This window comes from Zalophus californianus, chromosome 12 (assembly GCF_009762305.2).
Source record: "Zalophus californianus isolate mZalCal1 chromosome 12, mZalCal1.pri.v2, whole genome shotgun sequence".
In the NCBI taxonomy this organism is placed as follows: Eukaryota; Metazoa; Chordata; class Mammalia; order Carnivora; family Otariidae; genus Zalophus; species Zalophus californianus.
The window spans coordinates 81,201,252-81,214,334 of NC_045606.1; the positions used below are offsets into that span (position 1 = coordinate 81,201,252).

At 39.4% G+C, this 13,083-nt stretch overlaps 1 long non-coding RNA gene across 1 annotated transcript; it reads left to right on the forward strand.

The window, feature by feature from the left end:
• Window positions 1-4,297: 4,297 nt before the first annotated feature.
• On the forward strand, window positions 4,298-5,727 carry LOC113911003. Its single transcript, XR_003516348.1, has 3 exons — window positions 4,298-4,407; window positions 5,295-5,553; window positions 5,666-5,727. It is a non-coding gene; the product is annotated as an uncharacterized LOC113911003 (long non-coding RNA).
• The last annotated feature ends 7,356 nt before the right edge of the window (window positions 5,728-13,083 follow it).

A 13,083-nucleotide genomic window follows, 5' to 3' on the forward strand; every position in this document is an offset into this window, starting at 1 on the left:
GTTTTGCCTTTCACTAGCTAAGGAAAGCAGAATCTACTGAATTCACAATAATCCAATTCATGAATTCAGGTACTTTTGATCCAAGAATTTTTTTTTTATGCCTGCCCCATCTAGATTGGCTGCATCCATAGCTCAGAGATAGCTGGGAAATTGGGCAGCCCTCTGTTTTGACACAGTCAATATTGACAGTGTTGGCATCACTGATGGTTCCAAGGTGTTTTATTTTGGCAGGGGGCAGGGAAGTTGGGACATCAGTGGAGGCTGTAATTTAATGCTCATTCAGATTGCCAAAATATTTCCACTGAAAGCAGATAATGTAGTCTTAAAACAATCACACCAATCTCCCTATATGTTTTCCTCTGTCGTAGACCAACAGGAAAGAAGTTGATGCATGTGGTCGACATCATTAGGTTAGATTTTGTAGGTTATGGAGACCGAGCTGCCTTCAGTATTTTAGGCTTCTTCTTTAATTTAGAAACCCACTCAAGAGGAAAGATGGTCAGGTAACCCACTGCTGCATTTTAACATTAAGATGATTTTGCATAGCAATATTCTCCTTTAGGTTTGAAAATATTGTTATTTTATCTGATTTAAGTGATAGCCAAAGAAGAGTTTTAACCAAAATATTCGCATTATTTTGATCGTCCTTGACCTGGTCTCCTGCTGCCGTTGCTCAGTTCAACCCAAGCCCAAGAAACAGGTGTCTTATTTAGTGAGTTCATCATATTTAAGTAGATGAATCTCAAATTTGTTAGTGTCTGTTGTACAGAGCTCCTTCATGATCTTTAAGTACTCCTTGTTATAATGAGCCTTTACTTAGGAGTTCACGATATTTTAAATTTATCAAATGCATGCAATTATGTTTGAATTGTGTCATTTGAAAAGTAAAGCAAAAATAGGTTTTAACAATTTTTTTTCCTTTTTAGAAAACAAAGGTGCATGCCTTTGACAAGTACTCTTGTTAAGTGTTACCAGTGTGAAGAGAAATATATAGTCCATTTTCCTTGAATTTATTTTAACCTTGCTATTTTGTGCAGTGTTTTGTTTGTTTGTTTCTCTTTTTGGTCATTTGCCATTTTCAAGAAAAGTTCATTTTCTTAAATGAAGAAAGAGATTCTGAGAAGCGATCATTCCAAACAATCTCCAGAACACAATTTCAAGCTACTGGTCCAAAGTATTTGGCACTTTAGGCGATAATTTATAATCCTCCATTAAACCCCGCCATTTGAAATAATCACAGTTTTGTTATTTTATTTTGAAAATTGTGTTCTCTGGGGCTGCCATTCAAAGAAAAAATATACCAAAAGGTAGATAAAACCAATCATTCTGTCATTCCCTGTTCTGCATTTTAGGGGAGATGATGGTGACAGATGAAAATTCTCTGAAAGAAGGATTGCCTCTTCGTATCAACTCAGATGTAACTTGTTTTGCATTGTCAGATAACAATGCTGACTGCAGCAATGAAAAAATAAACATGGATGGGGCATCAGTGGAAAAGTCCATCACTCCATTTCTACCAATAATAAATAAACGGAGAAAAAATATATATTCATTACATGGTTGAAAGACCCGAAGCCCATAACATTTAGAAATGCAATTTCCAAACATCCTGTGAGCATTTTCAGAAGCTGTAGCTGAATATCAATAGGGTATTTGTTCATCCCCAAAGTCATGTTGCTATTCTTTTTTTTCTGCCCCATATTTCAGTCTGGCCTACTTCCTTTAGTGATGCAGTTGAACATAAACCTTGACCAGGTATGGGTCAGAATGCTATAAAGTTGACAAGCCCATTGGAGAAGAGAAACTAGTGAAACAGTATCTATCATGAAGAGACCATCCATTTTGAGGTTAAAGCCTTTTGAAAACTTCTGAATTAAAAAAGTTGTACTGTTGGTCACCAGACATTGTTATTTAGTGAGGGTTGCAAAGTTTTGCAGCCATGTTAACAAGACGCACTAAAGTGTCCTGGATTGATGAATGCCAGATAAAATGTCATAAAATCACTAGAAATACTGCTCTGCATTTCAAGGATTGTATTCTGAATCTAAATATATATACACTAACTGCATTTTTTGACTGATGACTGGGCTGACTAGTTTGTCTTCAGACCAACAACTGAAATGGAGAAGACAGCCCCTCTATGAACTGGATCCATTCTTCTCCAAAATCTGGCAATTGAGTGACACATGAAAGCAGAATGCTTAATAGACAGCGGGTATGCTTTCAATTGTTATCTAAAATGAATTTATTTTCTCTACCTTCTGTTTCATTTTCCTCAAAATGAAAATGGTCACCTGCCTTTGAGGATATCCACTGAATATATAACTTTTCCAATCTTAATGTTTACAGTATCATTTCTACTCCTTCCCTGTTTTATTACATGGAAAAAAAGAAAAAAAAAAAGGTCTGTAAGCTCCAGAGAAGTCCATTGAATCTAGAAATTAGTCAAAATGCTGCTCTTCTGCTTTCTGGCTTTTGTTTATAAGTACTCCCATGATACTGGGCAACACAAGAACTCTGTCTCCCACTAGTGTCAAAGGGACTTAACATTATGCAAGTATAACAAGTTCCACCAGATCACCTGTCATTAAGATTTTTGCAGGAAATGCATATATACGAGCATTCACCTTTACCAGCCTGCCTGCTGAACGGTCTTTGGCTTCCCATCTTATTCTTGCCACAAAAATACCTCAGCATATCAACAGCAGGGCAATCGGAATTGAGAATACTACAGAATTTTTGTGTGTTGTTTTCTTGAGGCATAAAATTAAAAGATTTCAGATTAGATATAAAAGTAATCATTACCAGGGGCACCTGGGTGGCTCAGTCGGTTGGGCGTCCAACTCTTGACTTCAGCTCAGGTCATGATCTCAGGGTTGTGGGATCAAGCCCTGCGTAGGGCTCCTTGCTGGGCCTGAAGCCCGCTCTAGAGTCTCTCTCTCCCTCTCCCTCTGCCCCCCCCCGCCCCCGCTCAGCTCCTGCTCTCTCTCCGTCTCACTCTCTCTCTCTCTCTCAAAAAAAAGTAATCATTACCAGAAAAATTTTTAGTCACTTCAGTGATAGAAAGCAAAACAAAGAACTTTGCTATCCCTTAGGTTTGAAGAAATAGCAACTCAGTTCAGTAAGAAATGGACTCTAATCCCTACATTCCTTTGGGTTAATGCCACACGTGCATAGATTGCAAGGAAACTGCACCCATGCACATAACAACAGAGGTTGGAGAAGGAAAGACCCTCAGAAAGGAGAGGTTTGCAGCTCCTCACTCGAGGTCAAAGATGTTGTAAAACAGTCCCTTGAGACAGAGCTGGGGCCTCAACTACGTCTTCTCCCTCGAGTGTGCACCCTGGAGACATCCGTCAGAGCAGAATGGGATTCATTCAGATTCCATGAATGTGAAATGTTATAATCTGATCTGGTCTTTTTGTATCTCTCTTTGTATTTGCTCTCTTTCAAAAAGCAAAACATAAAGGACATTATAGAAAATATGGCTAACCTGTTTGAAAGAGCAATATTTAACTACGTCATCACATTAATTCATTTTATATAATCACTGCTACTTGCGGACCCTGGAATCATATGTTGGGATCTGGAAAGATCCTGAACGGTCATCTGGGTTAGCCCTCTACCTCCTAACCAATTAAACACTCCTCTACTCATTTTGCAGTAAAATCTGCTGGTGAAGCAAGGCCAGCCAGTACACGGAACTCTCTTGTGAGTGGTTAGTTTTGTTGTCATCATTCTGACTGCTTCTCTGAGGGTAACAAGACTGCGTTCTTAAAGCCTATAATTCAGATTTTCTCCCAGATTTGATTACCTTGTCTCCCAATTAGTACAATTTGGAGGAGACTTACTATGTTTGCACCTGCCTTTACTCAATGTTTATGTACAGAATTAGACCCTAACTTGTTGAAGTAAATGTTGTTGTATTTTGTTTATTATATCTAAAAACTGTAGCTGATTACTGTTTTGTAAATGATCAAAACATTTTAATTTTTCTCTGACATATTCCGGTTAAATTACATTGTACCCTGTATGAATGGCAAGGAACGTAAATCTGACATGGTGAATGCAGGTGGATTTACAAGACGTAACTCTAAGTTAATGAGCTTGATTTGATGTGTGAGTTGGGAATTCAGTTTTATAATTTTATAACCACTCCTTATACGATTATAGATTCAGTTTTCCCCAAACAGTTAATATTTACAGGGAATGCTGCCCTTCAATCTTTTCAGCAACAGAGCTGCTGATAAATAAAGAAATACAGCACTGCATAATGCTCTACAATTGTCTTATTCCAGGAGCAGATCACTTAAATTGGACTGGATTGGCGGAGCTCATAAATAAGCCAAATAAGCCAAATAAGCAAAGCCCCGGCGGGCGGGGAGGAGGCTGCCACGAAAGCTACTGGTATTTGTTAAGTGATTTTCACCTACCATTCTACTTATAAAATGAACTCCCTTACTTGGTCTATCCCACCCGCGGGGCTCGTCGGAGGGAAGGGCTGGGCAGAAACTTGGAAGATCTGCTGACCTTCCACTGCTAGTGGGCAAATGGCGGCTTTTTCCAAAGTGAATACAGGCATACAATGGCCAGGAAAAGAGAGAGACAGTGTAGTAAGTACAATAAGCTCGAGGGAAAAGGGAATTTAAGGCTGTTATTACCCACTTATGTTTGCTTGAGCTTGCCTGTGAGCAGGGTCTTGGATTACAAAGGAAAGGAAAGAACTATGAAGAGTCGCGTAGCAAGTAGGGTGAGTGGGGAAAGAGAGGCTCTGCCGGATGATGATAAGGCAGAACCCTGCAGCACAGAGAAGCAGTTCATCACGGAGGCTTCTGTGATTATAAAACCGTGGCCCTGCAACACCTTCGGCCCAGGATGCAGGATACCTTTTCCCCTCTAATGGATGTTGAAGCCAGGAGCCTTCGTTCTGTGCCTGAATACACGAGTTGGCATCTGTGTGCTGCCGTGTTGCTTCCCTGCTGTGGGGCTTAGTTTTGCTAACCTTAGATTATCACCAACCTCAGCCGCAGCTCTCCCTCCGGAACCTGCGGCTTCTTAACGATGTTCTATGCTTGCGCTGTGCGGTATTGCAGCCACTGGCCACACACTGGCTACTGAGCGCTTGAAATGTGGCTAGTGCAACTGAGGAAATGAATTTTTTAATTTTAATTCATTTACAATTGAATAGCCACCTGTGGCTATGGCTTGGAAATAGCATTGGCTTGGCAAATGTCACAAGTTATATTACTTTGAGCAATTTACTAGCGCGGGTTCAACTTCGCTTTTCTTTCCAGTGCAAGACTGGCGAGAGGTGCTAGCTGCCTATGAAAATTGCCATCCTGAGTACGTTAAGAGGTGCCCACCTCTAGGGGGAGCCCGAGACCTTCTCTGAAGACTGCTCACTTCCAAGTGCAGAAGAAACTCGGAACGAGTCCGACCCTTCCTACCCGGTGAAATCAAGTGTTACTCAGGGTGGAGAGTACAGATTAAAGCACTGGCCAGTGAATGTAGAGCGCAAAGATAACGGGTGTAAATATCCACAGAACTTGAATGGTAAGGAGGCAATAGATGCCTGATGCCCAAAAGGGAGAACATTTGCTGTCTAGACCTCACAATCCCCCTGAGGGCAGTCTCTCTCTTTTTTTCATTCTCACCTCTATTCTAGGACAAGATTAAGATATTTAGAAGCCCGGCAGCCTTGGTGGCTCAGTTGGTTAAGCGACTGCCTTCAGCTCAGGCCATGCTCCTGGAGTCCTGGGATCGAGTCCCACATCGGGCTCCCTGCTCAGCAGGGAGTCTGCTTCTCCCTCTGACCCTCTTCCCTCTCGTGCCCTGTATCTCTCATTCTCTCTCTCAAATAAATAAATAAAATCTTTATAAAAAAAGATATTTAGAAGCCTTACACTCTTAAAGATTATGGTGTTTCATTCATGTATCATTATAAGTGCAAACAACATTAGAGAGTAAAATAAATGTAAAGAAAATCGAAGTTTTTTTCAAAAAGGCTGTTGCACTAAGCCCGATGGTGAGTCTGCCATTTAAGTTATCAGGGACTCCCCCAACTGCCTCCATCCCAAGCACTTTTTTTGTCAATCCAACAGCTATCACTGTGTTTTGGGAAGACTTCTTGGTCTTTGGGGTGGGCAGCCCAAACCAATAGCCCTCTGAGGGCAGTGAATGCTTTCTTACTCTCCTATTCCTGATCCTCTAACTTTGGATCTGCCTCTTCCTCCGTCTGGAATTTAAAAAAATAATAATAATAACAAAGACGTGGGATAGACTTTAGAGAAAGCCGGAGGGAAGACCCAGTGGCCATTCGTTTTTGTAGTTCAAGTCAATGGTTCTTAAACTTGAGCAGCACAGCAGAATCACCTGGAGGGCTTGTTAAACTATAGAAGGAATGGCCCCGTTCTAGAATGTGAGACTTGATAGGTTTGGGTGGGGGTCTGAGAATTTGCATTTCTAATAGGTTTCCAGATGATTCCAGATGATGCTAGTCTGAGGGTACTTTGAGAACAGTTGCTTCAGGTCTTCCTTTGGAATTTAGGGTCCAAAGTCCCTCTGGTAAACATTAAGTTGTCTTGGCTCCTTTGCCAGCTCTGTAGTTCTGTACTGTGTGTGGGTGTGTGGGTGTTCCCAGGGAACTCTTATTGGAGCAGTTGTGGCTGAGGGCAAGAGCCAGCATTTCTGAGTCTCCTAACCAAATGCAGCCTTTAAAATAATCTTTGAATGCCTTTAAAATGATCCAAAACCCTGAGAACAGGACCCAAATATTGCTTCTATTTTTTATTCTCTCTTCTGTGTTGCCATTTTTTATAAACTCTACTCTCCCTTGGTGATCCTATGACTTTTCATTTCCTGAGCCATATTTTAGACTCAGGAATACTGGCTAAGACAGAAGCAAGTTAACCACTCCTGTTTTACTGTGCCCGGAAGAGATAAGAAAACAGAACTGTGCCCCATGACATTGCCATTTTTTCCACACCTATGGGAGAGGTAGAACCTGAAACGGTGGTTGCTGGGCCAATGATAGGTCTACATAACCAAACTTCCTTCCATGACGTGGAGGAGTTGAGGATGAATTGGAGGTCTTAAGAGGATGTGGAGAAAGATATGAGGTTGCCTAAGACAGTTTTCTAAACAGAGAAAGAATTAACTTTGAGAACTTGGTGATCAGTGGCTCCAGTAGAGCTCATTTGAAAGTGGGCTGCTCATCAGTCCCCTGTGGAGCTTTCTCAAAATATAGCAGCCTGAGCCTCACTTCTAGATGGTCTGATTCAGTGGGTCTCTTTTCATAAATGAGGGACCTGAGATTTATTTAATATCACACATACTGGTCTAGTTGAGTTTGCAATGCAGTTGCCTGGCATAACCTGTGTTGTTTCTCATCGGCTGCTTCTATTTCAATTAGGTGACATTCATGATCCTCCCCCCACACACACACACCCTCAGAAGAGAAAATTCCACCTTCATGCTCTCACTGCAACATGACAGCATTGCTGGTGGCTGACACTGCAAGGGAAAAAGAATGTTAGCTTTCTGACCCCACCACACATTCAAAAGCTATAGGGACAGGAAGAGTGTATTATGCTTACCTCTTCTGTGAGAGCACTTTTGTAAATAGTCCACATATCTCAGGGCTCCAAACACATACTTTATAAAAGTCCAGATGTTCACAGACACTCTGCAATCAATTTTACCCTTGGATAATTGCACTCTTCCTATCCAAGGGCAGTTTCGACAGGATGTGATATATTTTGGGTTTGGTTGCTATAAGTACCAATAGCTCAGGAAGTGCTGTTATAATAACCCACTTTATCCCAGCTAGTGGCTGATCTCCAACGAGCTCAAAACATTTTATTAGTTTCTTATTAGTTATCAAAATTGAGGTCTTCTGAAGGAAATAGAAAGTCTTATTACTTCCATTTTACAGATAAAGCAGTGAAGGCCCAAAGGCTAAATGATTGTTTTGTGGTCTCACAGAATCTGGAGACTTTGTGTTTCTGGGGTCAGGGGTCTAAGATCTAGAAATAAAAACAAAAGCAAAATTCTGCTATATGAAATATATGTCTTGTCGTCTCCCATTCTAAAAGACAATGGAACTTTCTTTCTGGCAAATTCATCATGGAATGACTATACTTGACTCATGGAATAACAAAACATTTTTCTTTCTCCCTCATTTTATGCTTTTTTTTTTTTAAGTAGATATAGGCATGAGATATTAAATATCAACTTATAAGAAGTTTAACTTATATTTTTCTTTTGTATAAATAATCAGCTGTATTCAGAAAAATCTCCCCAGATTTGGAACTTTGTAAAGACCTAGATGGTACTTAAAAATTCTGCTGTGCGATGCATCTCATCTTTATGCTGTTGTTCTCTTTATGACAAGTGTGGTTGTATACAAATACTAATAGTCTGTAGGAAGAAGAAGAAACTGTAGGTTAGGTACCTCCTATTTGTATCCAGAGTTCCTTATTCTCGCTTCTAATATAAGGCCCACCCACCACTCTGGAGTTAACTATTCACTTGTCTGAGTCGCTGGAAGGCAGAAGCTGTTCCCTTTATCATTGTACCCCAAATACACAGAAGAGAGCCTTGTACTTACTGGCATGTGTGCCTGACTTATTCCATTTGCCCCTAATTTATTCCATTTGCCTCTCTAGAAACACTTTCCAACTGTACACACTCTTCCGTGGCTTATAGACTAACCCACATGGAAGCTATTGAGAAGCTCCCTTGGGTTCAGCCAGTAGGCGGCGGCATCCACAGGAGATTTAGGGAAGAAGAAGAGTAGAATTAGGGTAGGGCTTCCTCTAACTCCCTCTTTCCTGGGTTGCCATGGATCAGTGCTACGCATCTACTAAAAGTCACATGACAACATTCAAAAATATTTCATCATGCTTTGTTCAGAAATGGCAAATGGACTTAAAAATAACGAAAAGAGAAGAAAAGAAAACAAAACAAAAGATAGCAAATCATTTGAAGGTGACCCTTTCCAGAAATCTGAAACTTATACTAGGCTGAGTGTCAGAAAACTACCTAAGGTAACTGATATGGTTTGCTGTTAAAATACAAACCAATGAGACCTTCTGATAAGTTCTAATGTACTCGTATTTGCATTTTTACAGTGTTTATTTTTATTTATTGGTGAATGATGCATAAGCATACCTGAAGGGGACCCACTTCAGGTTGATATATGATTAGTTGTTTAATTGTTCTTCAGAAACACCTACCAATCTTGCATACTCACCATACCGGTCTCTGTGGTCAGAATCACTTGTTAGAAAAGAGGGGCTTCTCTGATGTCTCAGATTATTGGGTTCCAGATTATTTAATTTTGACAAATTTTAATCCTTGTTTTATCTTACTCGATGTCATATCGATAACTGCTTAAAGAGTCTCAAAAGGCAAACCCAAATCAGAGATTTTTAGAGCTGAAATATTTCTCCTCTTTGAAACCTCATAGGATTTTTGAGCATTTCCTCTAACACCCATCACTGTTGAGAACATAGATGTCTTTCTTCCTCTGTGTTCTTTGTAGCCTTTGGCAGGGTGATTGGCACTTTATAGATATTCAGCTTGTCATTGCTGGAATAATCTAAGGAGTCATCTAGTCACACTTTATGTTATAAAACAAGAAACTTCTGTACATAATTTCTTAGGGATGGTCATATAGCTTCCATTTGCAACTTTGTTACATGCAGCAAGGCAGTTTAAATCTGCCTTGGTAACTTAACCAGATTCACTCCTTTTTCTAAGGACAGTCTGTGTATATGAGTTCAGTCTTCTTGCTTTTTACTTACAAGTCTACTCTTCTAACTTAACACACTTGGTTATTTTTTTTTTCTTTTTTCAAAATTCCCTACAGTATAATGATTTCAATTCACGTTCATCTGATTATACTTGTATGTCACGATCTCTCTATATGGCCCCAAATATAAACCTATAGATTTGTATATTTGTATACCTTTAATATAGGATGTGAAACTCTTCCTCTCATGTTCTGAACATCATGCTTATTTTAATGCTGAATGAGATTCCATTGCCTCCAAAGAGTGAGTTATGCATTATAATCACCCAAATGAAAAAGTAACTGTTGGTGTTTTTGAGAAAAGAAAGACAGTGGTATGCCAAACCACACACCATTACCCAACTGTTCAACTGCAAAAGAGGTCCCTCCTCAAGAGGGTTTACTGAGGTCTGAATTCTCAATAGAGAGAGTTTCTGTTGTCTAAATAACTTTTATCCTGTGTCACAGAGAGGCAAGGTGCTGGAAAAAACACAGCATGAATACGTATGGGTTTTTTTTATTTGTGCAAAAATGCATTCCATATACCATTGAAAAAAAAGTTTGGTAACATGAGGCAATAATGTGGACAAAGCAGAGAGATGATATATTAAACCTAGATTTGCACACAGGTCAACATTTTTAGAATTTTTTTTTAATTTATTTTTAAATTTTTTTAAGATTTTTTTTTTTTTTTTTTAATTTATCTGTTTGACAGAGAGAGAGACAGCAAGAACAGGAACACAAGCAGGGGGAGTGGGAGAGGGAGAAGCAGGCTTCCCGCTAAGCAGGGAGCCCGATGCGGGGCTAGATCCCAGGACCCTGGGATCATGACCTGAGCCGAAGGCAGACGCTTAACGACTGAGCCACCCAGGTGCCCCTACATTTTTAGAATTCTTAAAGAATAATTTGTTATTCCCATAAAGTGGACTCACTATATATCACTGTTATAGCCAATAGTTAGACTTGAACAGTTTTGGCATGCCATATTTACTCCCTAGGAACCCACAATGTGATAAACTATATTTAATTTTTACTCCTTGTTTGGGATACAAGACCAGCCTATTGGTGGAAGGATGACCCCTATTATTCATGTGAGTGTTTAAGTGCAATTCTACTGGTTGGGAGCGGGAGGGGGTGTAGCGTAAGGTTAGGTGAAAAGTCTTCTCCAACTTACCAGACTGAGAAGTAGATGTTCCTAGAATTTATTAAATAGAAAAAAGTAAATCACTACTGTATGGTAAAAACTTTTCATTTAGATCAAGGAAAAAGCTAAGATAGAGTTTTCCTATCATGTAGGAACTATAAATGGTCATGGATGGCCATTAAAAAAGTCTACTATAATTTCAGTCAATTAAAACTTTTGTACACTTATAAGTGATCATAGTGTAGTACAAAGAACTTACAGAAGTTGGGCTAAAAAATAGTAAAATTTGACAATGAAAACTATACTTAAAATGCATTTTGTATCATGGGCCATTTATAGAATAGAGTTCCTCCAACTCATCTAGTCCAGTAGTTCTCAAACTTATTGAGCACCAGATGCTTAGAGGTATGCATTAAAAATGCAGATTCTCAAACCCCATACCCTGAAATTCATAATCTACATTTTAAACCACCTCCCTGTTGACCCTGATGCAATGGTGTTCTGCCCACTCTTGGAGAAACACCCGAGTAAAGCCATCCATCAAATGTTTTCATTTTAATGGGTTTCTGAAATATCGGTGCCCTACTTTCCCCTCAAAGGAAATTTCTGGAGCCAGTGGGTACTAATCAAAGAAGAGAGGTGAGGCAGATTTATAGATTTTTAAAAACTTTTATTTTGAGCTAATTTTAGACTTACAGATTTATTGATTATTTTAAAAGGCCTAGTTCTGAAATGGTCCTTTGATGGTGCTTAGCATGGTGAAATGATAAGGTATGTGTGCGGTGGAAACATGGGAACTGAGCTCCTTGCTGCTTCTCACCTACACTGTAAAATGACACCCCTGCATAGAGTTATATAGGTTTTATGTATTTTCATTTAGAAAATCCTCACCATTTACTGATATACAGTGCATACTCTTCTTTTGCTCGAATTTTTATGCTTCAGTATATGATGCCAGCCAGCTTCGTCAGTCAAGGAACTATACTGTACTCCAACTATACCATACTTTTTTTTTTTTTTAAGATTTTGTCTATTTATTTGAGAGAGGGACAGGTAGTGACAGAGATAGCAAGAGAGAGCACAAGCGGGGAGGAGAGGGAGAGGCAGGCTCCCACAGAGCAGGGAGCCTGACATGGGGCTCGATCCCAGGACCCTGGGATCATGACCTGAGCCGAAGGCAGATGCTTAACCGACTAAGCCACCCAGGTGCCCCGAACTATACCATACTTCAATCCAACCTTAAACATCATACAGTTTTAGAACATACTGTGACTATTTACTGCTAAATTTTTCATTAAAAAGAAGTATGTGTAATCTCTGCAATAATAAATGTTTAGATTTTATCCAGACATTAAAAGTTCAAGAAAAAAATTTTTTCAGCATGTAGGAATGCTAGTGATCTGTGCACAGCCTCTAAACAAAATACCTCCACTAAATAGTTCAGTTCCACGCTAGGGTTGAATTTTGTCATTCTTGCATGTTCCCAGTGATTTTAAATATTTATTTAGCTTAATTCAGCGTGAGTCATTTCCTCCTGGATTTTAATGCTAACCTCAGAACATATAATGATTGAAAGAAGGCATCATTATTATGTATTAATGGTGAAAATTAAGTTAAAATATATTGTAACACACTTGTGAATTTCTAAAGCTGACAGCAATAAGGAATATACTAAGAAGACATTTTCTCTTTATTATTCATATTAAATATGCCACTTTTATATTCTGTAGGCAGAATGAGACCCATAAATATGGTAATTATATTTGACTACTATGCAGTCAATATACTTAGAAATTAAATATGTTGAAGCAGCCAGATTCTTTTCTTATTGGTTACTAGTTAAAAAAAAAAAAATGCCTCCTCAATGGGGGACAGCTGTTGCTGTTAGTTAAAAATCCCTACTGTGTAAATTGGTATTTAGGTACACTCCGAAAAGTGACGTTTTTGCGACAATAGGCTGTTACAGCTTCTTCATAATGGTTAAGGCCTATCACATAAACCCTTCAGTGTTCTGGTTCACTCAGCTACTCCACAGAGCCATTACGGACTGTTGTGCCTGTCCAGCAGCCCCAGGAATCCAGTAAAGGTCTATTTCACATCTCAGATCCCTGCTGATAGAAGACACATGTTCTCAAAACCCAGCTAC